Raw genomic sequence first — 26,085 nt, forward strand, 5'->3', positions numbered from 1 at the left:
TTCTACCTGTTCTATTTGTTTACTAATTTTAATTCCTTGTTATTCGACCTGTGCTTTAAGCTGACCAACCTGTGTTCTAAGCTGCTCGTCAACGTGTGTTTTAATCTGATCATTCTGTGTTTTAAGCTGCTCACTCTGTCCTGCAATTTGTTTGGTTAATCGTTCAAATAAGTCGTTGATGCTTAAAATTTCACACTGTTTTGTTCTGCGGAATCGATGTATTTCGATCCTATTTCAAAATTTTCTTTCGGTTCTTTCTTTATCTGTGGTGAATCAAACATGTCAGTGGATTCGTTCACGTACCTACTATCATCTACAAAGTCATCCTCTACTTCCTGTTTTATTCCTTGCTGTGTTCGAGGCGATCTCGACATTTCAATCTGTTCGTTAACATGTTCGTGGTATTGTATGTACGCCAATTGTCTACTGCTAACGCCATCTGTTATCTGGCCACGTAAACTCCTGTCATTGCCAGCCGCATCTTTCATTACGCTCGGCACATTTACTGTTTTTACATTCTTGTACATACCGAACGCAAGTTACACCTCACTACCGTACTTGACATTCACTGCTATTTACTTCACTGAATATTATTGCAATTCGTGACACTGAACATCCACTGTTCGGTATTCACGTTAATTTGTGACCGAAAACCACTGGATGTCCTGTCACCGGGAGCCACTTATAACGTGCGCGTGGGGCACACAATACTCATTAAAGCCTCTACTATGGTAAGTGAGCGGGGATCACCTTACGAGACAGGATTTTCGTATAGATACTGACCTCGTGTACCTGAATGGTGGCAAATCAGACTTACACCCACTCTGTAATAACAATGATACGTCAAGTAAGTTCGAAATGCAACTACACGTCAGTATGGAACAGAAGTAACACTAAAGATGCTACCAATTTAATAATAATACGGTCGCCAGCCTAATTAGGCATTAACTGAGTTTCTTCCCTGTACAAGTTGGTAGATATTCATGCAAAACAACAAGTAGTAACACTGCATAATATAGTAGAATTTTAGAACCAGAAAATCTATTGAACTGATAATTTCTCGTTCTGTACTGATATGGAAAAGTCATGAATACATAACACTACACTACAATGTATACTATAAAACTTCGTACTGTCTATTGATCTGATTAAAATTTGGCATAGGTTACCCTAGAAATAGTACTTTCGAGCCACACACAAAATGTCAATTTGAATAAAGATAAAACACTGATAAATTTTCGCTTTTATATTGACTTTAACTTTTGCTGGTCAAACCAATTTAGAACACTTCAAAATTCAAATGAATAAAAAGTGGTTCGGGGGACCCTGAAACTGTTATGATCACTATATTAAAAAATTGATTACTGAAATTATCATGCGTTCAAGATTTCCAGTATATGAGTTACTACTCTTTTTATCTTATTTGCTTCTCATTTAAATACCTTTATGTCTGTCTCGAAATAATTAAACTTCATTACTATTTCAATATTAAAGTTATCTTTCAGCTTCGTTAGACCTTCATTATTCATTTACTGGTTAATTAACAAAACAGTTCTTTAAACACCATTCTAACACAACTAGGTCTGCAAGTAATTATTTTTAACACCAAATTTAATTTTTCATTTTTGGGCACTCGGATTGCACAACATTTGGAAAGGACCCTGTCTAGGTTAATTGTGAGGATAATTAAATGCGGGGAAAGTTCTCGTAAAATTTAGGTTGTTATTGAACAGTTCACTCTATGGTCCATACGAATACAGTACTAAAAGTTTCAACCTGCTTTTATCGATGCGGCGGTTGGCGGGCTGCGAGATGGCGAGGCACAGAGCACACAAACAACCACAGCTATGGCTCTTAACGTATCGGCACTTTAATTCTTCTTAGCGTCGCAATACTTTTCCATTCAGTGCCTATGGAATTTTGTCATTTATGTGGGCATGGAACAGCATACCCGAGGCTCAGTGAAACTACGTCTTCCAGGAGAGCCTCCTCGCTCCTGAAGTTGTTGCTCAGACCAATGGCAAACTCCAACTACCACTGCTGTGCCCGTTGTGCCATGCAGTGCCCGTGCGCATTTTCCCGCGCTCGCCTGCCGTCCACCTTTTACCGCTCCCTTACAGACAGGGTATTCACCCAAGGTTTTGCATGCTACATATCCTAACACATTGCCTACATATAGACCAGAGGCACAGTTACAATTTTAAACATCTCACAACAGTCCCAACATTTGTTACAGTGCAATTCTATTACAATATTGCTTGACATTTGACATAAACATTAATATTCACATTGAAAATTGTTTACAGTTTTCTTAACACAATGACATGAAACAAAAAGAAATGAAAGCAGAACATTAATTACACAAGTTTTTCCAAAAATCAGAAGAAAAAATCATTATATGTACAATAGTACAGCGTCGTTGTTGTTACAAGGTGAAGACCCGACCCGTTTTTCCCTAGGAAAGAGCAGACGTACAAACTTGAAATTTATGTCTCTTAGTAACGTCTGTGGTATCTTTTCTGGTGTAAAAATTTAAGCTTCTACGTGAATACAACTATAAGGCCATTCGTGTCACACATTTTGATGCTCACAGACTCTATCATCAACCTAGAATGATGGATTTGGCAAGAAGTAAGATTACACAATAAAAATGAATGAAAAAATCAGAAACTGTTAATTTGGAATTATATTACACAAAACTATTTTTTTGTCGTTCTTTATCCAACTTAAAAATTAAAATTAAACTACTCTCGAAAGATTTGGAATTCTCGGGACCTACATCTTGCCCACATCAATGTCGATAAGAGGGAAAATTCGTCGAGATTCTCGATTCCAGAGATGGATGAACTGTCTACATACATAATTAATTTTGTAGGGAACCCTTAGAGCGCGCGCTGTTCTCGCACTTGGCCAATTTTCTCTGTATATTATTACGGGGTTGAATCAGATGTAAGATTGATTGTGCGAAAGTTGTCAACCTTTCCTGCCATTGCTGTCTCCGGTATTGGGGTACACTTTTTCGAAAGTTGGATGGTGTATCTTCACTACAAAAGATTCTACAAACCAGCTTAAACTGTCGCCTGGTTGTCACTTCCCAATGATATTAGAATTTCCAGAGGAACCTTATCTATGCCTTCCATCTTATTTGACTGCAAGTCTACCGAACCTCTGCTGGATTCCATGTGAGAGACCTTGTATGTACTCTTTCCATCTAGCCATTGTGTTCTGTGTATTTTACGTTGGAATTCGTTGTATTCTTTCACGGAAGAGGTTTTGAATATTGTATACAGTGAATCGGTACTTCCGGCAAACATTTAAGTTTCGATGTTTTCGCATTTTTTCATACAGCCATTTCGCCTTGTCTTTTCTCAACTTCTTGTAATTTTCAATGAAGTGTTCTAGCCTTCTCCTTCACAATTTTGTACTTCTCGTTTCCTCGATCGATGTGAAGTATTTCTTCCGTTACTCTCAGTTTCTTTGTGGCTATCTTCCTTGTACCTACGTTTGTCTTTCAACCTCTGTGACTGCCCTGTTTAGAAACGGCAATTACTCTTCAGCTGAAGTGCTTGTTGTTGTTTTCATTATCGTGATATCTAATACTTAGTCAGCGTCAGATGCATCTCAAAATCCTTTAATATTTGCCTATCTCATCTTTTTCCACGTTGCTCCTTCCGGACGTTTCTCTTAAACTTGAGTCTCATCTTCAGTATTGTGTTCAGAGAAAAGAAGCTCGTATATTACATCTAAAGAAAATTCTAACCTTTCAAACGGATACCTCGTTGTCTGAATAATTTATCCCAAATTTCGCGTTTGTTTCACTGTAACTGAATTCTGGTGTTTATTAGCACACGTTCTTCTGCACAGTTAATTTCTTAAAAGTGAATGGAATGGTAGAATCGTCCCTCAGGAGAGAAAGCTTTGATTATAGAGGCAGTACGTAAAAGAAAGTAGCAAATAGGCTGCTTTGCATCCAGTGAATTTCACGGTGAATAAAGGGGTAGAATTGTTAAGAAGGCTGTCGTAATCCATTTAAATTCCGTAATTAATATGATAGTACATAGGCAGCCCCTTATTATTTTTTACAATTCGGGACATTTGAACGCACTGAACACAGCTGAACAAGCGAGACTGTTATCCACTACCTCGTCCAGGTTTTGTGTTACCGATTCATGACATGTGATGTGTGCAAATGAAACCACCACTTAACACGCTAATTCTGCACTGAGTGCTGTTGCTGCCGGAAGCTAATGGCCTCCAAAGTAGACTGTTTCACGCCTGGGACAACATGGCGCAGTGTGGGAAATGCTTCCGTTAAGGGGGAACTGCTGCCTTCAAGCCTTTTCCTTTGGCGCTGCTTGACATTCGTTTCCCAGTGGAAGGAGCGCAGTGTCATGACCTATCTACCTAAAACTTGTGTTGTAACAAGCTAGTTGCTGAAAACATCGGCGATCTCTCGATTTAATATAATCAGACTGCAAGCAGACAACTACTAACATGTAACCAATTATGAGAAGGAAACAGATTTCTTGTGTGTGCCGGAAGTCAAACTACAGACGCTAGAAGAGACCTATTATCAAACCAAAAATAGAAAAGCGTTGAGAATTGACTTCTTGATACTACAAACGGGCATGGAAGAGGTAGAAAACCCACCCATCCGCGTTATTTTAAATGTTCGGTCTCCCATGTATAATATCTGTTTCACGAAGCTCAGTGTTTAGTTTTTCGTTTATTCATAACACACGGCGTAAATAAAGATATAGACTGCTAATAAGACGTTTTCTGTATATGCACCCACACAGAAACCACGTTTCACAGTACATGTTAGAACCAATCACAAGATTGTTAGTCCTATGTCAAGTATCTTTGAAACGTCCCCTTTTGAAAAATTGTACAAGACTGTGCTTAAACTGACAGACAATATTTTTAGCGCAACGCAATCTGACTTTCAAAAATCCCTACAAAAAAACGGCCCTGACTAACATTAACCTATGCGTCTCACAAATCGCTTACCTCACAAAAATCTTGGTTACTCGAACTACTGCAATACAGCGAGCGCCACTACTGCCAGCTAAATAAAAGATTCAAACTACGGAAGGCACTAACTACTGATAGGCATAGTTAGCAAATGAAAGATTTTGATAGAGAACAAACAATGTATTTACCTTAATAGTCATAATATATATAGCAGTTCATGTCATCCAGTGTTACAAATTTCAAAACTCCGCCATCTCTCTCCCCACATCCACCACTGCTGGCGGCTCACCTCCAACTGCACAACGCTACGCGCTGTTAACATCCAGCTGCCCAACACTACAATGGCAGATATTCCAACAACAATGCAAACCAGCCACAGACTGCACACAGCACATATGGAGCGCTACGTGGCGTTACCAATATAAAAACTTAAACAGCCGACTTACATAACCCCCATGCTCCCCACAAAAAATTTTACAAATTGTTTTGGGCAGAGGCCAATAATGATTTGATAACATTTTTCATAATTACAATAACAAAGAAATCAAAAGCACACACTTATTGATACAATGTTGGTCAAAAGCTAAAATTTTCTCACAGTCCATAAAGAAAGTCCTGATCGTTCATCACAGTAAAATAGCAGTGTTTTTCTCAAAGTCTGAGCAGTAGAAGAAAATGCACACGGAAGTAGTGGATTTCCATGCAGTCTTGAAGAAGTAGTGTTGTCCTTCCAACGAAAAGACAGTGCTGACTCTTGACATGCAGACAGGTAATGGGCCACAACAGAGCAAACCCACAACAGAGTCATTCGATGTTTTGAAGACTATTGCTAGGTAGGTCATCACAGAGTAGACCCACTGTAGTCCTGGTAGAGACGGCCAGCAGACATCTGCTGCGACTGTGCAGGTGCACAATCACCATCGAAGAGTCTTGTGGAGAACATAGCAAGTCCATAAACCACCACTTGTGCACTCACACAGTTTTTGGAATTGTCCTTAGAACCAGCAATGCTGTTATCCAGTCCCTTGCTGAATTATTAACACACGTGCAAACACTAACAGTCCCTACTTCTCACATATTGTCCATATACTATGGCCAACAGAAACGTGTGCAGTGAAATGTAACTTACAAGTTACTTAATTTGATGAACTGGTGTCAATTACAATTTTATAACATCAGGGTCGCCATATGAAACGTCCCCTTTTGAAAAATTGTACAAGACTGTGCTTAAACTGACACACAATATTTTTAGCGCAACGCAATCTGACTTTCAAAAATCCCTACAAAAAAATGGCCCTGACTAACATTAACCTATGCGTTTCACAAATCGCTTACCTCACAAAAATCTTGGTTAGTCGAACTACTGCAATACAGCGAGCGCCACTACTGCCAGCTAAATAAAAGATTCAAACTACGGAAGGCACTAACTACTGATAGGCATAGTTGGCAAATGAAAGATTTTGATAGAGAACAAACAATGTATTTACGTTAATAGTCATAATATATATAGCAGTTCATGACATCCAGTCTTACAAATTTCAAAACTCCGCCATCTCTCTCCCCACATCCACCACTGCTGGCGGCTCACCTCCAACTGCACAACGCTACGCGCTGTTAACATCCAGCTGCCCAACACTACAATGGCAGATATTTCAACAGCAATGCAAACCAGCCACACACTGCACACAGCACATACAGAGCGCTACGTGGCGTTACCAATATAAAAACTTAAACAGCCTACTTACATCTTGTACAAAAGAAGTTCACAAAAATGATAGACATTTTACCTTTGTTCTTCTCCAGTTTGCACTCAGAGTCGTATATGTAAATGCACTTTTAAACGGAGCATATCCCAGATATTGATTATGTGCCTTGTAACACTAGCCATGCCAAGAACCTCTGGTTCAAAAGTGACTAAGATACTCTTATTTTTGAGGGAGCTGAAGATGCACATAATGCTTCGTCTGAATACCATAATTCTAGTATCAAAATCATTGTAACAATGAAGACTGAAATAAGTGGATTAAAATTGTTATCGAGAGTGTATTCAGCCTAATAGACAAATGTGAATTATCCTTATCAGGTGTTACTAAATGAACCTCAGAAATCCGGTGCATTGGCTGCTGTAGCAGCAGCAAGTGAGATATCCTCCATACTGAAATGGCCCAATTTCACACAGCGTTGGTACTCATTCCATCTGTTGTCTTTCTCTCAAACCACTTCTTACGTCATGCCTCAGCTACTGCAGTCTCACGCGAACCATGGGGCGAATCATGGGACGCAATCTTAGTACTTCAAAACCAGAAATGTCAGAAGCTTAACGGGAAAAACAGCGAAAACATAGTTATTGTACGTCTCTGCAAGGGAAGAAGTATCGAAAGTGTTTGATATTAAGTATAAGGTTTGTTCGAAATTGCTAAGTGCTATCGTTCTAAATTAAGGGATGAACATTTTCTAGGTGGTTTGTGTGCATTATGTTACACTGCCTAAAGTTACTTGTACAGTGTTCTAACTTTAGTACTTGAATTCTTCTGTTAAGCGTTTAACTTGAATGGATATCGCTTAATGAATGGATATAATGGAACTTGAAATTTTTTACATTCGGTGAGTAATTACGTGAAATAATTAATATCAATTTTTTGCTGCCCCTATAAGCTGTTACACGCGCCGCGACATCTTGTTTTAGTTCTATAGATAAACACTAGCAGTGTTTTTATAAGTTATCTAGGCGAGCAAATCGTGCCTAGGAAGCACAATGTCAAAGAAAAATTTTATTAACTATGGTATTAAGTGGAAGAGCATTCTGGCTGAAGACAAACAAATTTCTGTGACAGACACATGTACTCCAAATAATGACTGCGAGGACCCTAAATGTTTTGACAGAAGCAACCGGCACCTGTCACTACTTTTGAAGTAACTGAGGGTAATACAAGTCGACTAACTAGGGTATTGAACATACATACTAAATTTTACGAAACACGTATTGTACCGCCAACCTAACTGAAAAAGTTTGCTACCACCAACTGCAACGTCATGCTTTTGCACGTGATGGTCATTTTCTGGGAGGTGAGAAGAGGAATGGGTGAATACATATAAGGATGCTGCGCTTCTTCTGCCATGTAATGACCAGCCAGATGGGAGAGAACAGTAGTGTCACATATAATATTACTTGTGACTTGAAAGTCATTTTTGGAGGACTAGTGGCAAAATGGAACCCCAGTTAATAAAGCGTGTTTAGAAGCCTCTGCTTACCGTCCAACTAATCATTGACTCTCACAAAACACCCTAAAGGTAACACTCACTCATTCGAGGCTTTTTTCGTTTTTCCTTTGTTATATACGAACGCCATAACAGAAAATCGGCACCAAAATATTCCCAATTGAGAGCCCCTTTGCTACACTTCCAGACTACTAGAATCCTTTGCAGAAGCGAATGAATTTCATTTGACTACAACCTGTTAAACTCTCGGGAGCAGAGTGTGAAAAAATAAAAAAGACACATGTTGAGTTGTTGTTATTCATAATTATATACCATTTTACCCCCTCCATGAACCATGGACCTTGCCGTTGTTGGGGAGGCTTGCGTGCCTCAGCGATACCGATAGCCGTACCGTAGGTGCAACCACAACGGAGGGGTGTCTGTTGAGAGGCCAGACAAACGTGTGGTTCCTGAAGAGGGGCAGCAGCCTTTTCAGTAGTTGCAGGGGCTACAGTCTGGATGATTGACTGATCTGGCCTTGTAACAATAACCAAAACGGCCTTGCTGTGCTGGTACTGCGAACGGCTGAAAGCAAGGGGAAACTACAGCCGTAATTTTTCCAGAGGGCATACAGCTTTACTGTATGGTTAAATGATGATGGCGTCCTCTTGGGTAAAATATTCCGGAGTTAAAATAGTCCCCCATTCGGATCTCCGGTCGAGGACTACCCAAGAGGATGTCGTTATCACGAGAAAGAAAACTGGCATTCTACGGAACGGAGGGTGGAATGTCAGATCCCTTAATCGGGCAGGTATATTAGAAAATTTGAAAAAGAAAATGGATACGTTAAAGTTAGATATAGTGGGAATTAGTGAAGTTCGGTGGCAGAAGGGTTCAAATGGTTCAAGTGGATCTGAGGATTATGGGACTTAACTTCTCCGTTCATCAGTCCCCTAGAATTTCGAACTAATTAAACCTAACTCACCTAAGGACATCACAAACATCCATGCCCAAAGCAGGATTCGAAACTGCGAGCGTAGCGGTAGCGCGGTTCCGGACTGTAGCGCCTAAAACCGCTCGGCCACCCCGACCGGGGTGGCAGGAGAAAAAAGACTTTTGATCAGGTGAAAACAGGATTATAAATACAGAATCAAACCCACGCCTACTACAATAGTACAAGTTTATATGACAACTAGCTCTGCAGATAACGAAGAAATTGATGAAATGTATGACGCGATAAAAGAAATTATTCAGATAGTGAAGGGAGACGAAAATTAAATAGTCATGGGTGACTGGGATTCGATAGTAGGTTCAAAATGGTTCAAATGGCTCTGAGCACTATGGGACTCAACTGCTGAGATCATTAGTCCCCTAGAACTTAGAACTAGTTAAACCTAACTAACCTAAGGACATCACACACATCCATGCCCGAGGCAGGATTCGAACCTGCGACCGTAGCGGTCTCGCGGCTCCAGACTGCAGCGCCAGAACCGCGCGGCCACCTCAGCCGGCTGATAGTAGGAAAAGGAAAAGAAGGAAACGTAGTAGGTGAATATGGATTGGGGGTAAGAAATGAAAGAGGAAGCCGCCTGGTAGAATTTTGCACAGCACATAACTTAATCATAGATAACACTTGGTTCAAGAATCATGAAAGAAGGTTGTATACAGGGAAGAAGCCAGGAGATACTAGAAAGCATCAGATAGATTATATACTGGTAAGACAGAGATTTAGGAACGAGGTTATAAATTGTAAGACATTAACAGCGGCAGATGTGGACCTTGACCACCATCTATTGGTCATGAACTGCAGATTAAAACTGAAGAAACTGCTAAATTGGTGGGAATTTAAGGAGTTGGGATCTGGATAAACTGACAGAAACAGAAGTTGTAGAGAGTTAGAGCATTGGGGTACGATTGACAAGAATGTGGGCAATAAATACGGTATAAAAAGAATGGGTGGCTTTGAAAGATGAAATAGTGAAGGCAGCAGAGGATCAAGTAGGTAAATAGACGAGGGCTAGTAGAAATACTTGGGAAACAGAAGAAATATTGTATTTAATTGATGAAAGGAGAAAATATAAAAATACAGTAAATGAAGCACACAAAAAGGAATACAAAAGTCTCAAAAATGAGATCGACAGGAATTGCAAATTGGCTAAGCAGGGATGGCTAGAGGACAAATGTAAGGATGTAGAGTCTTATTTCACTGCCTACAGGAAAATTAGACTTTTGGAGAAAAGAGAACGTGTGAATATCAAGAGTTCAGATGGAAACCCAGCTCACCGGCTGAAGTGGCCGAGCGCTTCTAGGCGCTACAGTCTGAAACCGCGCGACCGCTACGGTCGCAGGTTCGAATCCTGTGTCGGGCATGGATGTGTGTGATGTCCTTAGGTTAGTTAGGTTTAAGTAGTTCTAGGGGACTGATGACCTCAGAAGTTAAGTCCCGTAGTGCTCAGAGCCATTTGAACCATTTGAAACCCAGTTCTAAGCAAATAAGGGAAATCAGAAAGGTGGAAGGAGTACATAGAGAGTCTATACAAGAGCGGTGTACTTGAGGACAATATTACTGAAATGGAAGAGGATGTATATGAAGATGAAGATGAATAATTTGACAGAGCACTGGAGGACCTAAGTCGGAACAAGGCCCTGGGAGTGGACAACTTTCCATTAGAACTACTGACAAGCTTGGGAGAGCCAGTCCTGACAAAACTCTACCATCTGGTGAGCAAGATATATGAGGCAGGAGAAATACCCTCAGACTTCTAGACGAATATAATAATTCCAATCCCAAAGAAAGCAGGTGTTGACAGATATGAAAATTACCGAACTATCAGTTTAATAAGTCACGGCTGCAAAATACTAACGCGAATTCTTTACAGATGAATCGAAAAACTAGTAGAAGCCGACCTCGGGGAAGATCAATTTGGATTCCGTAGAAATACTGGAACACGTTGGGCAATACTGACCTTACGATTTATCTTAGATGATAGATTCATCTTAGCATGGCTAAGATTTTCCGAATTTTTCATGGGTCATTATTCGAACAGCCCACTATGATTAGACACGTATACGGGGAAAAAGCATAAATCGCAGTACAAAAACGGATTCTAGAGGTCAACTCTATAATGACCACTACGGACGGTTGGAAGAGTGGATCGTAATTGCCAGGGCAGTACAGGATCTCTCACTTGGGGTTTGTAGATTTGGTGGTTTGGCGGGGGCAGCAATAGTGAATCGGATGACTTAGGTCGCTGCAGCAAGACAGACAGTGCTCATGAAACCTGTTTACTGTATCAGTGAGCTGGATCAGCTACACCTTCACGCCCTCGTAGTGGGGCACAGCGGCGTGATCAGGCGTCTAACTCGAGGTCATCGGCGGCGAAGCGCAGTCAGGACACCAGTGGCTGTTACCAGGTGTAGAAGTACGAAACGGGAATTTCCCCATAAATGATGCTATCCGTCAGTGTAAGGCCCCCGCGACCGCGTCTGCAACGACATCGGCTTCCTGTAACGTGTGCCGACGAATGTCGACACACAGTAACCCAATTTCCATGTATCGGACAGCATTGGTTTTCTGTTAAGATTTGAAGAAAACTGCTGCAGAATCGCATCGAATGCTTGTCGAAGCTTTCGGTGAACATGCTCCTGAGAAAACACAGTGTTTTGAGTGATTCAAAAAATTCAAAAGTGGCGTCTTTGAAGTGAGATACAATGAGCGCGGGAATCACCGAAAAAAGTTCGAAGACTTCGAATTTGGGGCGTTATTGCGTGAATATGATATTAAAACTCAACAGCAACTCGCGTACCAATTGAATGTGACGCAGGAAGTCGTTTCTGTTCCGTTGAAAGCTGTGGAGAAGGTGTAAAAAGTGGGAAAATGAGTTCCACATGAACTGAAAGAAAGAAAGAAAGCGTATTGAAAGACTAGTTGTGAAATGCTGCTCCCCACAAACAAAAGAAAGTCGTTTCTCCATCGAATAGTGCCAAGTGATGAAGAGTGGATATATTTTGAGAATTCTAAGCGTCGTAAACATGGGTGAATCCGGGCAAACCATCGTCATCTATTACGAGCTACTAAAACCTGGTGATTCCATTAACACTGATCGCTACTAACAAAATGATCCATTTAAATCGAGCATTACGTGAAAAACGACCGGAATATGGACAAAGGCAACGCAAAGTCATATTGCTCCATGATAACACCCCATCTAACACACACAGCAAAACGGGTCGGCAAAACGATGGAGACGTTCAGTTGGGGAAAACTAGGGCATAAGACTTATACTCCAGACTTGGCTCCGTCCGATTATCATCTATTTGCATCACTGGGATACAATCTCGCTGAACAACGCTTCAACTCGTATTAAAATGTAAGAAAACGGCTCGCTGGCTTGTTTGCTTCAAAAGAAGACAATTTTGTCGCTTGGGATTCGTAGCCTGCCTGAGAGATGGGAGAAATATATAAACAGCAAAGGAGATTATTTTGAATAAAATATTGTTTATCAGTTTCAAACAACAGACGTTTAATTATTGCAACTAAATTCCGGTTTCATACTTCTACACCTCTCACACCCAAAATGGAACCATCAGACCTCTTAGTCCGGATTTTAATGAGCCTTGGATATATTGTAGATCGGCGAGTCCTGAGTACCTGGTTAGCGGAATTTTATGCAACAACGCCTGTTTTCCGAGAAAATCGATTGAATGTTTATGCGTACCTACTACACCCGTAACATTAGCTACATTTCGAGCAAGTGAGAGTATCGGCATGGCTAACGTTAACAGCTGACATGCCGGCAGCACAGATTCAGATCTTGCCTGTGTACTTTTTTCCAATTTTACCGTACAGAATATCATTAAACAATATATTTTAAACAGAATTATTCACAGATAGTCGTTTTCATCGTAATGATTTCGTAAGTAAATCAGTAATTACAGAAAAAATTCTTAAAATGTGTATTCCTGTTGTGACAGTATAGATTACAGAATCGACTTACTCGCTATTTCTTGCACCTCTACTGCGCTACAACAGAATTCCAGGTGTTATTTTTCGCAGAAGGAACCGAGAGACAATTTCGTACTGCACTTTAAATGAAAAGTATGAATTCTTCAGGAACGATACCGGAAAACACAGTTCGTTTGAATTCAGAAACATCCTTCTTTCTTCGATCAAGTTCGATGCGAACCATGTCTTTTTCATCATCTGTGTGCAAACAGGTTCACTAAATTGGTACTGAATTTAAGAATGTATTTCAATGGAATCAGTCCTCGAAGTGAGTTCTCTATTTATCTTTAGCAAGTCGAGTGCATTTTAAATTCTTTTCCTGAAAATTTTAACCTTCCTGTAGAAACAAACATCACAGTGCTTAGAAAGTGGAGTTCATTTGGGTGGGGCAGTTTTTGCAGTTCAGGTGCATGCTTTTTTCATCTACAAAGATATTTAACAAAGTGTCTGGCCAGTGTGTCCACCCAACAAACCAATAATGTAAAGAACTTCTCTTTCCCACCTATGGAAGAATAAGACATTTTAAGGACCCTTCTATAAAATAAATAAAATAAATAAAAAAATATATTGTTATTTGTTATTGATTATTCTATCTGTATGATGGTGATTGTGATTGCAATTGTATTTGCTTATCTGGAACGTGGATGTTTAATTATTCGGTATCAGACGCTTGACAATGGCTTTTTCGTAAAGGCAATGTTACTCGTAGTTGACCGTGAAATAAAACTGAATAATCGGACTTCGTAATTAAATCGTTTCCAAAGACTGCTGCGGTAGGTGCGGACTCATAATCTAAATCTCAATATTACAATAATTTGCCAGCCATGCCAATACGTCTTACAGAGGTGATTGTCTACTAAACATAAAAAAGTTACACAGTTAGTTAAATCAGATATATTCAATGAATAAGCCTACAGTTCATAATCCTACTTACTTTTATAAATATAATTCTTTACAGAATCGAGTGCCTAGTGTGGTTGCAACTCGCAGTAATTTTCTATAACATGAAATATGGCGGTGTGCCAGACAATAAAATAAAATACGTGCTTCTCGCACCACTTCAACCAGAGCTCTCCTTTTTTTAATCAAACATAAGAGTAACGTAATTGTGCTTTTGTTTTATCAGCGACACAGCGCTGCAGTTGTGTGCCATAGGCTTTATTTATTTGTCACTGATCATTTATTTAATTAGTATTTCGCGTTTCCGCGGAAACTCACGCTCGGCATGCAAATGTGCCTTTATATTGCCCCCTGAATTGCGAGGCGAAAGGACACACCTGCAGGCGAGCAATTCACCTAAAGGCACAAGAAAATCTAAGTTATCTACAACTATTTACATGACTTACATTATACATTATACACATTATATACAAAATTTGAATGACGCGGGTGCGCCGTAAAAGTTCTTATGTTGGCAGATAGAGTGCGCGCATGCGCAGAAGCGTCTGTGTAACTGCGGCACTGCCGTTATATCGTACAGTTAGATCACGCGGCACAGTATTGCAGATCATATTGTTCGTGTGCGCGCGTTTTTCAGTCGTTGCACAAAGAAAATATTCAACCAAGATTACATATGAAGACTACATTCTATGACTGGTAACGTAGTTTTAAATTTACAATATTTGTTATAACACAATACAACTTAGATTGTTGAATGTTCTTAGTTACATAGCATTGTTTTGAAATACTTCAAAGAAAAATGTCCGTATTTTTCAGGTGCGTTGACCTATACACATCGTGTCGTTATTACAGTTCATATTCATCCGCTGCACAATAATTTTTTACAGGTTGTATCGTCGTGGTAAAGTTTTTTGATCACAGTAACATCGTTGTATAAGAACGTGATTAATACATAAGCGTGTCCATTTCTCATTTCCATTATAGTCGTAGTGATGCAGTTCGTTGTGACTAAAAGCATTGCTTATTACAGATCAGACGTGACCCGTCGAGTAATTGGTCCACGTGCAGTTCGTTTTTTACATTCCGTGGAAGCTTGGCTGCAGAACCTCGGACGGCACATAGCTGGCGTCGATCCTTGGACAGTCCAGGTAAGAGTGTCCATCACATTTCGAGAACATTTCATTCCCTGAAGTTCCAACCAAAATTCTTCCACCCGTCGTGTTGTTTTCTGGACAGGCACTTTGTGTCCATTTAATCCAGTTAACATCTTGAAGTTGGGTACTGTAGTAATATCACTAGACGATGCACGAATTATGCACTTCACATTTTCAGTTTTTTTGCTGAATATAGCTCACCTAAATGTTTGTAGTTATTAATCAAGGAAATCGTTCATCGCGTTCACATAGATACGCTGCATAATGAATGGCATTAACAGTTTCTTTCACATAGGTTTCCGCGTAGTTGCAGAGTTAGTAATGTTCGTTAATGTCCGTGAACAGTGGTTCACTATGCAATGTCTTTTTGGCACTCGTTTTGTTCAAATTTTTACATAGTAACAGTTACACTTTACATCAGTTAAAAAAATAAGTAATTATACATACACACGTCACATATTTTCTTATCATTACATCGCTATAGGTTATTACATTGTGTCACATTTGATTACATGAATTGCAGATATTTACATCCTCTTTAGCGGTTTTGCTGGGATATTATCGATGTTTTTTGTGATGTCATCTGAAATTAAGATAGGTTAGACACAACATTCATTACATCAGTAGGCAAGACCAGGCGTTTTCACTACTCAATAAATATTCAAAATAGTAAGAGAGAGAAAATGTTCGATTCCTCTCGTTTTGTGCGTGTGTGTAGAGTGTCTGTGTGGCCTTGACTACTGATAGATGCTTTTCGTGTTGAGAGATGTGCGTCTAATCTATTTCTCAAAGTAAAAGATCGCTTCACAGATGACGTCTGTCAGTTCGTCAGGTGTCACACCAAGTCAGTGGTACCTTCAGTAACAAATGTTCCGTGAAAAATTAATATGTCATCCACTGCTACGTAATCATAAATTTTACTTTAATATTCCGTCTTTCAGGTGGAGCCGCGCTGAAAGAAGAGTTCTTCTGTCTTCAACTGCGTCACTGGAACCGCTGAAATGAAAATTTCTATACTACTTATTATCTGTGTTGTAACAACAGAGTTTTTCGAGTTGCTTAGCAATATTTTGATGGGTATGACCTTGACATTATTCAGCATGAAATGCTCTAAGATCTCGGTGTGCGTATAGCCTAATAATTTTGTTAGTTCTAGGATGTTGTAACAGATACGCACCAGGATGGGGTATGTTAACAATTATATACGGTCCTTCATATAGAAGACGCCACTTAGCGTTGCGTCGTTTGAGTGCTACAGATTTATGATGAGTACGAAGTAGTACAAGCATTCCTACCTCGAATTTTTGTTTTCTTTTTATTATGTTTCTGTGATGCTTGTTTCGTATTTGTGCGTGATGTGTCAATGTAGTCAATACTTCTTTTATTTTCTGTTCAGGTGTGATTTCCTTGTCTGACAACTTAGGTAATGGTTCTATCCACTGATCGTTCTGTTTGCAATTGAACATGATCTCGTTAGGTGTGTAATTTGTATCGTAAATATTTAAGTTATTGTGTACGTCTTCGAAAAGACTTAGGTAGGACACCCAATTAGTATGTTTTGATGAAATATAGGTCCTCATGAATCGATTTAATTCTCGGAAAAGTCTCTCAGTCGCGTTACATTGTGGACTAAACCTCGAAATAAATATACTTTTAATGTTATTGTCCTTCAAGAAATTTCTCCATTTGTACCCAGAGTAGTATGCTGCATTATCTGATAGAATTGCTTTAGGTTTTCCCACGTGCGTCAGGTAATCACTTGAGAATCTTCGTATTATAGCATTTGCAGTGGCGGATTTTAAAGCATAAAGTTTTACATGTTTAGAAAATATATCGTAAAAAGCTAAGATATATTTGACGCCTCCAGAGCTTGCTGGGTGCGGTCCACTGATGTCAGTACACAGAATTTCCAGGGGTTTACTGGGTAAAATAGAATGTAAATCTGTTTTTGTGGATAAATTTTGAGGTTTTGATTTTTGACATATGACACATGTTTTCAGTTCCCTGTAAATTTTTCTTCTCATATTGCTAAAATAACAGTATGTGCTGAGCTTCGCTAAACACTTTTTTGTCCCATAATGGCCCCAAACTAAGTGTGTGTGCCAAATTAAATTACGTTCAGACTCTTTGGGAATGCATACACACCAGTTAGTAGCATTTGGATGTCGTCGATAAAATAGCACATCATTGTGTAACTTGTAACACTCAGTCAATGGATGATTGTGTTTTTCTACCAGTAATGTTATTATCTTATACCAGTGAGGATCAGATTTTTGTAATTCAGCCATGTTTCTGCACATATCAATATAATATTGGTGATACTGCTTGTCTTGCATTAAGAGAATCCTGTAGTCATTTATATTTTCTAAGTCTCTGTTGGTATCATTCATACCTTGTGGAAGTCTAGACAAAGTGTCTGCAATGGTGTTGTCCTTACCTCTTATGTACTCAATTTCAAAAGAGTAGTTCTGAAGTGTAACTGCCCATCGTGATAGTCTCAGATGTACAAGTTTACAAGTTAACAAAAATGTCAGGGCCTGGTGATCGGTGTAAATTACCGTATGTTTTCCAAATAAATAATAATTGAATTTCTTGAATGCCCATACTATGGAAAGTGTTTCTAACTCAGTAGTGGAGTATGTACGCTCACATTCAGTTAGAGTGCGACTCGCAAACCCAATAATTCTTATCTGTTCCTCCTCTTTATTCTTTACAACTTGAAATAAGCAACAGCCCAAGCCAGTACGTGAAGCGTCACAAGTCATACAAAAATCTAAATTGAAATCTGGATGGCTCAATATGTTAGCATTCACTAAAGCATGTTTAATTGTATTAAAGTCATTCTGGCACTGTTCCGACCAGATCCAAACTTGATTCTTTCTGAGTAGATCTAGCTGATGTTTACTGTTCAAAAGTGGTTGTGGCAAAAAACGTCTGAAAAATGAACATAGCCCAAGGAATGATTTTAACTGCTTTTTAGTTCGAGGGCTAGGAAAGTTTCTGATAGCATCTAATTTACTGGGATCCGGACATATGCCCTGTGAATTAATGATATGTCCTAAATACTTTATCTCACTGCAACCAAATTTTGATTTTCTTAGGTTGGCTGTGACTCCAGCTTGTGCAAATTTTTCTAAAATTCTTTGAAGAGTGTCAACGTGTTCATTCCAAGATTGTGTAGCTATTAGTATATCATCTACATAGTGTGTGACTGTCTCAACTAAATCGTCGCCAAGCACGGTATCCAGGGCTGTAATGAATACCCCCGAGCTGACATTCAGTCCGAAGGGTAGAACACAAAACTGATAGGTTCGCCCCCCGAACATAAATGCAGTATATTTCCGAGAATCAGGAGTGATACCCACCTGCCAAAACGAATTAGCGAGATCTATTGTGGAAAAATATTTTGCATCTAGAAATTTCTGTAATTGCTCTTCTAAATTTTCAGGTTTTGTGTGAACCGGTAAAATTATTTCATTAATAGCTCGTGCGTCTAACACTAACCTAATGCTTCCATTTGATTTTTTGACAACAAGTAGAGGACTACAATAAGGTGAGGTGGATGGTTCAATGACCTTCCAGTCTAACATTTGTTTTAATTCTTGCCACACAGCAGGTCGTTGAGATAACGGTTCGTTATATGTCTTATGGTAGAAGATCTTGTGAGGCTTAACTTCAATCTTGTACACATACGTGTTGATAACACCTAATCGTTTGGTAGAAACTTGTAAATATTTGGATAACACTTCCTGTAGTTTTATACGTTCATGTACACTGAGAGCTGTAGCTTCACTTATCTTATGATCAAGCAATGTTTTCAAGTCCATTAGCTCTGTGTCAGATGAGTGTGTTTGCATGTCTTGAATATCATTGTCAAGTACTAACTGAACCTTGTACCCTGTACAGTGTTTGTCATGCTTTAGAGTTCTCCTGTCCACATCAATAATAATTACACTGCTTTTATCATTTAAAATACATTTACCTTTGGAGAAGTCTATAAGGCAGTCCTTCTCGCTCATAATATCTATTCCTAATATGCAATTTGTCACAAGGTTTTGTACAACCAGGAATGGCCATTGTACGGTTCCATTACCTATTTTAACGTTTACAAAAACTTGCTTCGTAACCCTACATGACTTATTACCTAGTGCAGTAGTTATTTTACAGTTTTGGGCAGGAAACTCAGGCACAGGTTCCAATTCACACATCTTTTTATAGAAATTAAAAGACAAAACGCTTACAGCTGCACCTGTATCTAGGATAATAGTAGTTGGAATCCCACCTACTACACCAGTAGTAGATGCTAAAACAATTTCATTTGTGCTTAAACGACATTGTGTACTGTCTTGTAAAAGTTCATCTGATATATTGTTATTGTGGTTGTATCTTATAAATAAAACAGGTAGTTTTTGTTTAGAATTACTCGGCATATCATTATTCTGTTGTTCAAGTGTGGTGTCAAATAACTGATTAACATTGAAGTCGCCCCCCAAGAATTCTTCAGCCACGACCTGGGGCAAAGTAGTGACTGTTTCTAGTTTGTTGGATTAGCATTTGTACTAGGTACTGACACAGATTGAGGTTGTGCATCAGGTGTCATTTCTATTATATTCACATTCGGATATTGCCTATTATGATCTCCAAACTTTTGCGGTTGTTGTTGCTGTTGCGCATTATAACTTACCTGTCGGTCGTAAGGTATGCTCCAATTTTGTCCTGGTGGCTGCTGTGGTAAAGCAGAGTTTGAATGAAAGTACTGATCGTTACGAGTCCAACCTTGATGCTGTCTTGGCTCGTAGTTACTATTATTTCTATTTCTGTTTGTGTTTTTGTTATTACCTTTGTATCCGTTGTTACCGTTGTAGTTATTACCGCGGTGCCTTTTGTATGGATTGCCGCATGAAATGTTATTACTGTTGTAACTATTGTTTGTATTGGAATACGCGTGTTGATTTTGATATCCGTACTGAGACGGCATGTGAGTTTGCTGTTTTTGTTGTACCGCGTATCCAACTGTGGGCGCGCCAGAATTGTGTTGGCAAGCCTGCATGTTTTGCATACCACTAGTGTAAACATTGTGGCTGCTGTTTTGCCGCGCGAAGCGCTGATCTTCAAGTAACATGTCAACCGAATCTAAAGCTGTTAAAAAATAATCTGAATCGTCATCCGGGATATGTAGGAGTTTTTCTTTAATGTTGAAAGGCAATTTGGCCTTCAACGCACGGAGTATATCACGCGTTGCGACTGGTTCGTCTAAAAAGTGTCCCATGTTCAAGTATTTTTCAAAATATCTGCGTAAGTTACCATTTTTACTGTTAAAAGTTTCAGGTTCTAAAATTTGTCTTCTGAGTCGCTCCTGGACGGATTGCGACCAGAATTTGTTCAGAAAAGCACGCTCAAACTCACTGTACGTGGTACATACGTCAGCTTGACTGTATGCCCAGACAGCTGCATCGCCTTGGATGTAACCGACAATATATGAAATCTTTTTCCGGTCACTCCAAGTGCGCGGAAGTGCGTTACTAAAAGATTTAAGAAAAATCACCGTTTTTCTGGGATAAAAATCTGAAATTGCCTGTGTTTCATTAAGCTTTCATCTTCCTTCGCATTGTGATATGGATTTATTCCACTGTAATTACTGGTATGTTCAGCTGGCGAGTAATTACGATAATGTTGCTGTGGTTTACCATGATAATAGCTTGTGTTTGTGTTTCCACATCGTGGTATGTGTTGTAGTCGTGGTGTGTTTTGTTCTTGTGTATTTGTCGTGTGCGGAATGTGTGTATCATACTCGAATGTATATTGGTTTCTGAACTGTACATTTTGACTGATATTTTCGTTACATTCAGACTGTAGTTGATCGGTGAATTGTCTCATGGGTGCAGTGACGGATTGTACTGCGTCACTGATCAGCTGTTTGTTATTAGTAATGTATTGCTCTACGGAGTCGTGCACAATTGTTGGTAAATTTTCACGTAAGCATCTATCAAAATGTTTGTCTTTGTTCTCAACCCAATCATGAAATTCTTTATTAATATTTTGAAAATGAGCTGTGGCATCTGATTGTAAGATGTCAGTCAGGTGTTATTCAACATTGTCAAATTTATTCTGTACGTCAGTAATTCGTTTTTCAAGGTTGTCATGTACTGAAGGATATGTTTGAATTTGTTCAGTAAGAACTTCACACGTGACATTAAGGTTTTTTATTTGTGTCTGTAAAAGTGCTACGTCAGTTGTAGTCTTTTCTTGTCTCGTATTAAGCTGGGAAAATTTAGTACTGAGTTCAGTCATCTGTTTGGTCAGTGTGGCGTCTATAAGTTCCACACGTTTACACAAAGTGTCATTACCTATCTTGATTGCTATGAGATCAGATTTGATTTCGTCATTTTGTGTTTTTAACTGTTCATTTTGTGTCTCTAATTGTGCCTTTAAGGTTGCCATGTTTTCGGCGTTCTGTTTCCTTATGGTTGCCATATTTTCTGCGTTTTGTTTCATTAGCATTTGTAACATGTCGGCAATGTTTACCGTTTGCAAGGTCTCTGCCCCCGCCGCGTCATTAGACGTGACGTCATGCATTAACATGGGCTCTGATTGAGATTTTGAAATTTTTGTAGTGGACGGCCTATCGTCAAAATTTTCGTCAACACTTGCGTCAATGTTTGATGAATCGTCACTACCGGTTGCTGTCGTAAAGTCATTTTCTAACACTTGTCTCACGTCCGAGTCGGATTGCGTCTGAATAGTACGTCCTTGCTGTTCCATTTTTGCGTATTGTTTTCTAGTTATTACCATGCCACACGTGATATATGTTTCAAGAAAAGTTTTGACACTGATTTTAAAATAAAATGTAGTTGAGCATGAATCGCTCGTAGCAACAATGGCTGTCTGTTAATTTAAAAATATAAACTGAATTTGAGATTATTGGTAATGGCTGCTGGCCATGTTACATGATATCGTACAGAAGTCGGCCATATTGTACACTCGTGTATTGGTATTGTTGCATACGTTATTGTTTAGGGAAAAGTACTGAGAATGAAATTTATCACTGAAACTGTTATGCGGAAAAGAAACACTACAGAATTTACTGAAAAGCTAATACACTGAATTATACGTCTGGTCAAGCCTGCTAATGCAAAGATGCTGCGTCTTACCTTATTTTGCTGTAAGTTTCATTGCGTCTTCCCGCAAAATTTCAGAATTGGAAAATATCTTCAGATTTTGTTATCTCTCATACATTGACGTCCAGGTCCAGAAAGTTGATTTTTTACATGAAACAAAGAGAACAATGTAACAAATGACAAAACAACAAGTCCGACACGCAGTCGCCAATATAAAATAAATTAAAAAAATATATTGTTCTAAATCTGTTAATTATTCTATCTGTATGATGGTAATTGTGATTGCAATTGTATTTGCTTATCTGGAACGTGGACGTTTAATTATTCGGTATCAGACGCTTGACAATGGCTTTTTCGTAAAGGCAATGTTACTCGTAGTTGACCGTGAAATAAAACTGAATAATCGGACTTCGTAATTAAATCGTTTCCAAAGACTGCTGCGGTAGGTGCGGACTCATAATCTAAATCTCAATATTACAATAATTTGCCAGCCATGCCAATACGTCGTACAGAGGTGATTGTCTACTAAACATAAAAAAGTTACACAGTTAGTTAAATCAGATATATTCAATGAATAAGCCTACAGTTCATAATCCTACTTACTTTTATAAATATAATTCTTTACAGAATCGAGTGCCTAGTGTGGTTGCAACTCGCAGTATTCTTCTATAACATGAAATATGGCGGTGTGCCAGACAATAAAATAAAATACGTGCTTCTCACACCACTTCAACCAGAGCTCTCCTTTTTTTAATCAAACATAAGAGTAACGTAATTGTGCTTTTGTTTTATCAGCGACACAGCGCTGCAGTTGTGTGCCATAGGCTTTATTTATTTGTCACTGATCATTTATTTAATTAGTATTTCGCGTTTCCGCGGAAACTCACGCTCGGCATGCAAATGTGCCTTTATACTTCGTACAACAATATCGTGGACTTCCCTGAATTAGCGCCGGTCACAGTTCTCCTTTCAATGTGTAAGTCAACTTGTCTTGAACAATCGAACCAGATTTCCTTGATGGTTCTTGCATGCATAATAAAACGTGAAATAGTATATCTCCTCGCGTAGGTATTGAGTGAAGCAATGCCCAATCTTCCTCAATAACTTTTAAGGGTTGGGTTTTACTCTTTGTTCTGTACGGGACCTATTGTACGTCGATTGGTAATGGAAGCAGGAGGTTCGGTATTAATTACGTAATCGGGTTCAAAATTAGCGATGAATACTTTCGGTATTATCTGGAATCCTTCTGCAGTTGCTAATACTCCGGCCATCGTTTCGAACTCTTTACAGCTATTCAAATATTTAGAAATTTAACTACGGCGCGCGGGGTAGCCATGCGGTCTGAGCCGCCTTGTCTCGGTCCGTGCGTCTCCCCTCCGTAGGAGGTCCGAGTCCTCCCTTTGGCATGGTGTGTGTGTTGTCCATAGCGTAAGTTAGTTTAAGTTAGATTAACTAGTGTGTGGGCTTAGGGACCAATGACCTCAGCAGTTTACTCCCGTAAGACCTTACCACAAATTTCAAATTTTTTCAACTCCGAACCACAAACGATGTACACATTTGAAAAAGTACGCTGTAATGATTTATTAATACAATTACTACGTCGAAAATGTTTTTCAATAATTTTGGATAACATATACTGCTCAGCGATACTGCCTACGATAAAATTAAAAATAAGCTTATCGGCAGGAGCTGAACTCATACCGCCAGTGTGATCCTTGGGCGTTGCGCTACGCTCGCTTGATCGTAAAATGAGAAAGGTTACGGGTATAGGTGGTACGCATTAAACAGGTCTGAAGGTCCCCTTGTGAGACCGACCGTAGCGTGGGGCGATCTCTTGTTGTAAGGATTCCTAGATGGCACTGTGCCAGCTGCTGGCTCCACCGGCTACGTGCAGCGCGTGTTGCCTGGCGGCCGATGGCGTCGCTCGGAGACCGGAAGGCCCTCAGTTCGACTCCCGACCCATTAGGCGGTGGCGTGACCCTCTTGGCAGATGGCCCTGTCAGCTTGACGGCAAAACGTCGGCGGCATTGCGTCAGAGGCTCAGTGACTCAGAGCTTGGAAGCCTCGAAGCTCCATTTCTACGATGCACAGATGCCAAAGTGAACCTCTGGTGGTGCTCCTGTCACTAAAGTCACGCAGGTCACACACTGAAGTGCTTGTTGGTTTCGGTAATCGCCTCGGCAAACAAAAGGCGACGCTTGGTGTGCGTCGTAGGATAACGGGGGTCAGTGGTACTCTGTACGGCATCTAGCTTATCTGTCTAGGATCGTGTCTATTCTAACACCCCTGTCCCCACATAACGGTGGGAACATTGGTTATACACAGGCAGCACCTATGTTGACTGTTGCAATGAAAATTAGTTTGAAAAATATAGTCATCTTGAATTCTTGATGTAGAAGAAAACGGCTCAGATCGTTGTTCCGTCGGATAAACGGGGTATGCTCTCCGCAAGCGGCTGAGGTCTTGATATTCTTCACGAACAAATAATCATGCCAGATGGCAGTGAAACATGGTAAAGCTTTTATGGGGTAGTAGTGTCAATAATCAGGTTCTGTTCACTTTCGTAAAAAGACAATTGGCCAAACTTTTATGTATCAGTTTATGCATTTCACCATCTTCAAAAGACAGACTGACTCCTAATTCTGTAAAAAACAGTTTTAGATCATCATATCTTCTCAAACGCATATTACACACTAACATTTACATCTACATCTACACACTTGTTCCGCAAGCCACCATTCGATACGTGGTAAAGAGTGCCCTGCACCACTTCCTTTCCCGTTCCGCCAGCAAACAGAGCGAGGGAGAAACAACTGTATATATTCCGCTGTATAATCCCTTATTTCTCGTAACGTGTCTTCGTGGTCCTTACGCAAAATGTATGTTGGTGGCAGCAGAATGTTCCAGTCAGCTTCAAATTCCGTCTCTCTAAACTTTCTCAGCAGTGTTCCTCGAGAAAAACGTCGCCTCCCACCATGGCATCCAATTTGAGTTCCCGGAGTGTCTCGAGGACTCTTGCGTACTGTTCGAACTTACCGGCAACAAATATAGGAGCTCGCCTCGGAACTTCTTCCATCTCTACATTCAATCCGTCCTGATAGGGATCGCAGACACTCGAGCACTGCCCAACAATAGGTAGCAAAAGCGTTCTATAAGAGGTCTCCTGTACAGTTAATCAGTTATTCCCAGAATACTCCCAATAAACCGAATTTGGATCCTGTACCTACCGTACCACAATCCGCACATGGGCGTTCCATTTCATAATTTCTTGCAGCGTTACGCTCAGGGTTCAAACTGCGTGATTGTTTCAAGCCGGCCGTTGTCGCCGAGCGGTTCCAGGCGTTTCAGTCCGGAACCACGCTGCTAAGCTCGCAGGTTCGAATCCAGCCTCGGTCATGGATGTGTGTGATGACCTTGGGTTAGTTAGGTTGAAGTAGGGGGCTGATGACCCTTTAGGTGTTAAGTCCCATTGTGCTTAGAGCCATTTGAACCATTTTAATGTTTCAAACAGGACACTACTAATACTGTATCCGAACATAATGGGTTAGTTTCCTTGCAGCACACCGATGTAAAGGATATTGGTTTATAATTTTGTATGTCAGTTCTTTTACCATTCCCATGTACAAGAGTTAGCTGCGATTTGATCCAGTCGGTTGAGACTTTGAGCTGGACGATAAGTTCCCGGCATATTCAACCTCTGTAAAGGCCAATACCATAGAATACTCTTGCTAAAACC

The sequence above is a fragment of the Schistocerca serialis genome, chromosome 5, assembly GCF_023864345.2.
Source record: "Schistocerca serialis cubense isolate TAMUIC-IGC-003099 chromosome 5, iqSchSeri2.2, whole genome shotgun sequence".
NCBI classification, from domain to species: Eukaryota; Metazoa; Arthropoda; class Insecta; order Orthoptera; family Acrididae; genus Schistocerca; species Schistocerca serialis.